This window comes from Chionomys nivalis, chromosome 6 (genome assembly GCF_950005125.1).
Source record: "Chionomys nivalis chromosome 6, mChiNiv1.1, whole genome shotgun sequence".
NCBI classification, from domain to species: domain Eukaryota; kingdom Metazoa; phylum Chordata; class Mammalia; order Rodentia; family Cricetidae; genus Chionomys; species Chionomys nivalis.
This window is the reverse complement of record NC_080091.1, coordinates 94,217,368-94,222,154: the sequence shown is the minus strand read 5'-3', so window position 1 is coordinate 94,222,154 and position 4,787 is coordinate 94,217,368.

Here is a 4,787-nt window from a genome sequence, read left to right as displayed (position 1 = left end):
AGCTGTATTATAATCTCTAAACTTTAAAATAAAACAAGCTGATTCATAACCTGATGGCAAGGCCTATTGCTAAAGACAGTTTGCTGATGTCATCAAACACGGAGAAGTCAAACAGATGCCCAAACAGAAGATTCACCCCTACTGGCTAGCACTCACGGTACTGAAAAGTACTTTGCATGCTACTGGAGGAGAAAACTAAAAATCAATTTGACCCAGCTACAAACCATGCAACCAATAACAGAGTATATAATTCACAAGATAAACTAGTCTAATGGTGGCACAAATGTTATGGGAGCAACCAACAACTGTTTTTAGATTTATTTTATTGTATTCTATGGGTAATTTTGCCTGCATGTATATATGTGCACAAGGATCAGAAGAGGCATCAGATCCCCTGGGTCAGATCATTGTGAACTCTCATGTGGAATTTAGCCCGGGTCCTGTGCAAGAGCAGCAAGTGCTCTACACCGTTGAGCCAATGCTACAACTCCAAAGATTTATTTGTATGAGTATTTTGCATGCGTGTATGTTTGTGCACCATATAATACCTGATACGCACAGAGGTCAGAAGGTGTTAGATCCATTTGAACTGGAGTTAGAGATGGTGGAGCAGCCATGAGGGTATTGGAAACTGAACTCTAGTCATCTGCAAGAGCAGCCAAGGCTGCTAACCACGGAGCCACCTCTCTAGCCCTCCAACCACTCTATGAGATGGAAGTCATATGTGACTACTAAAGTGGTCAATAACCTGAGGTTAGATAGGTCACGAGCCCAAGGGAAGTCCTGCTACTATTATTCTGCTAGAGCAGCAGAAATCAAAAGAACCCCAACGACAGATTGCTAGGCCCCCAGATCTCAGAGCATTGCTTGATCTTCAGCAGAGAAGCTTTATCTTGTAGTAGATGAAAACAACACAGGTATCCACAACTGGACCGTGTGCAGAGAATGAGACTTTGGAGCACTCAGCCCCAAATGGTATATCTTATCAAAATGGTCCCCTCAAGACACAGGAATGTATGAAGAAGAGGAGGTGGAAAGATTCTAAGAGCCAGAGGAGATGGATGACTGCAAGGAGACAGTATCTTTCAGATGCAACAGGACTGATGCTCATGTAAACTCACAAAAACTGAAACAGCACACGCAAGGAAGGCCTCCACAGCACACAAAATCCCAGCACTGAGAGGGGGAAGTGGGTGCAAAGTCCCACCCCTGACCGTCAACCTATTTACAATTGATACCTGCTGGGAAAGGGAAAATAATTTTTGTTCAATGGTGTGTCACTGAGTATATCAACTGAACTCCGAGACAGCCCCCATTCTCAGGAGTAGTTGACCAACACAACAAGATTTTGTTTGTTTGTGGTATTTTTTGTCTTGTTTTCTTATTTTTCAAGTTTGTCTTTATTTTCATTTTTGTTGCTGTTTCTCTTATTTTATTTTTATAGACAGAGAAAACATGAAGTTGGGTGAGGTATACCATTCCTTGCACTCAATTTTCATTTAGTTATCCATGTAAGCATCATTGTCTCATTGTCTATCCATGAATTTTAACAAAATGTATTCACAATGGAAACACACCAATAAGGCAGAGGATACCTCCCTAAAAGTTAGTGATCAGGGAGCCCCTATAGGGCTCCAAAGCAACACAAGCGACTGCCATTGTCCTTGGTAACCCACCATACATACAATAAGAGCCAACTGCACATTTGGCTGCAGAACATAAAAAAATCAATCACAAACTTCCTCCCCACTGGCTAGCTTTTGTAGTGCTTGAAGGCCCTATATAAGCTGCTATAGGGGAAAAGGACATCCGTGGTCTTATCCAGCGCTGGGCACTGGATGCTGCAATATGAGCCTACCAGGTAAGCTTTGCCTACTGTGGCAATAGTGACATGACCGTTATGGGGTAACTAACCAATTTTAAATTGGATTTCACTCTCTCCACAGGTGAGAATTTCAGGCCCAATACTGTAATCCTGTCAAAAGTCCCAGGCTTTAGGGTGGAAACTGGTATTGCTGCTTTACTAAATGGTCACGCTCTCAAAATGCCTTCTAGAGATTGAGTTCATGTCCATCCACTTGGACTGTTCCTAACCTTGGTCAGAGAATCTTCTTTTTGCAATAGGCAGGAATCAATGAAGAGATAGGCAATTGATAACAAGAGACTTAAAGTGTTCAGCCCCAAACCAGACATCTATATTAACCTCTCCCAGACCAAGAACATCACAGAAGATAGACGGAGACAGAAGAAGGGTGTAAGAGCCAGAAGGTGAGGAGGAGCACCGTGGGTGCTGTCTTCTGCAAACGCCCTGGCTGTAGCACTCACATAGCTGCACATGATCAAGCCAGACCAAATCCTGGCATGGACTGACTGGACGGATGGCCTCAAGACCTCCCTTCCCCCTTTACTGGGGAGCTAATGGCTGTAATGTGAATTCTAATTATTTTTAATAATAAAACCCCAGAGTCAGATATAAAAGTAAATGCTGAAAAATCAGAGGAGTAAAGGAGCCAGCAGCCACCAGAGAGATTTTTTATCTCTACCCAATCCTCACACCAAAGGGGGCAGGATCCTGTCTCTACAAACCTTCAGACTGAATGTGGTGAGCTCCTGTCTCCTCCCATCTTATATCCCTCTCTCTGCCCAACCATGTCCCTTCCTGTCTCCACCTCCCTAGTGCTGGGATTGAAGGCATGTGACTCCCAAGTACCGGGATTAAAGGTGTGAGCCACCACCACCCGGCTCTGTTTCTCTTTTAGATAAAGATCAATTTAGTGGGTTCCAGAGAGGCTTTGAACTCACAGAGACCCTTTAGACCCTCTGCCTCCCAAGTGCTGGGATTAAAAGTGTGTGCCACCACCGCCTGGCCTCTATGGCTAACTAGTGGCTAGCTCCACACTCTGATCTTCGGGCAGGCTTTATTTGTTAGAGCACAAAGTACCACCACAAATGGCAGTGGAACATTTCTAGGGAGAGTCTTTAATCATCCTGTTTAAGGATGCAGCCTCTGGTAGGATTCAGATATGCCATTTTATGGCCCCGCACCCATGCACACAGGGCAGCACCAGCTGGACTTAGTGGATTACTAAAAAAATGAAGTTGGAAGGGGGATGTGTTGGGAGACATGGAGAGTTGGAGTGAGCAAATGCAGGTTAGATATGGCCATATTCCACTGTACACATACGTGAAATTCTCAAAAATGAAAAAGGAATTCTCACTAATGTACATATTACAACCCAGAATGCTGCAATATATCCTATGTGTATGCTAATCTTTTGCTTCATTTAAACTCATCTGCATTATATGGGTTAGGACTCGGAGGCTCTGGAAAGTTCTACACAGTAAAGGCAAAGAGTACTCCCTCTCACCTTTTCTCTGGGATTTAATTTTCTTTTTCTTTGCCACCTGGCTTATATCCATTCCCTAAACTGCTCACCATTTACAGATTCTGCCTGCTTAAACAGCCTTCCCCCCCCCCCACATCTGGGGAAAGCCAAAATCATTTAAACCAGTGGTTCTCAACTTCCTAATGCTGTGATCCTTTTTCAACATAGTTCCTCATGTTGTGGTGACCACCAACCATAAAATTATTTTTGTGGCTACTTCATGACTATAATTTTGCTACTGCTAACAATTGTAATGTAAATATTTTTGGAGCTATAGATTTGTCAAAAGGGTCACAACCCACGGGCTGAAAACCACTGCGTGGAAGAGCTCCCTTCCTCTCTGTGAACATATGTGTCACAGCACACTGGAGAATAGCATTTGTCCGGCGTGTCCTTTCCTGTGAACAGTTCTAAAACAACTCAGAGATGACCTTCATCCCCCCCACAACCACAGGGAGAGCATGCGCAAAACGGTACACCGATGCTTGCTAAATTTATCAGTGTGGTACACGTGAGCATGCATGGAGTGTGTGTGTGTGTGTGTGTAAGGGGGGGGGGAGAGAGAGAGAGAGAGAGAGAGAGAGAGAGAGAGAGTTGCATGCAAATGTTGAGGCATCTTCCAAGGTTGTTCTCCACATTTTTGAGACCAAGACTCACTGGGCCTGAAGCTTATCAATTCAGGTAGGCCAACAAGTTCCAAAAATCCACCTGTCTCCACCACTCTCGCTCCTGGGGAGGGGGGGTAATACTGCCATGTCTTTCCTTTTCTTTTTAATTTTTTGTTTGGTTGGTTTTTTCTTTTTTTTTTTTTTTTTTTTTTTTTTGGTTTTTCGAGACAGGGTTTCTCTGTGGTTTTGGAGCCTGTCCTGGAACACCGCCCGGCTGGTTGGTTTTTTTCGAGACAGATTTCTCTGTAGCTTTGGAGCCTGTCCTAGAACTAGCTCTTGTAGACCAGGCTGGCCTCGAATTCACAGGGATCTGCCTGCCTCTGCCTCCCAAGTGCTGAGATTAAAGGCACGTGCACCATTACCACTAACGTGGGTTCTGGGAATCCGAACCCCGATCTCCGTGGGAGACTTTACCTACTCCCAGCTCCGCAGCCAGTGAACTATATTCTAAAACCAGGTCTTCCTTTGACTAAATCACACACATAGGTAAGGCCCGAGCAGTTAAACCGCTCTTAATGTTTTGACGGACGACCAGGAGGACAGAGACCTCTCCAACCCGCAGCATTTTCTGTAACCTCACCTCTCCAGCCCGCGGGTCGGCTCTGCAGCACCCACGGGTGGTCCCGCCTCCTCCCCTGCCAATCAACCGCTCCTCGCGCCTGCGCGGAGCGGCGGCCGGGCTGCGGCGAACGGTTAGAACCCGCGAGCCCCGTCTCTCACTGGCCGGCGGGCT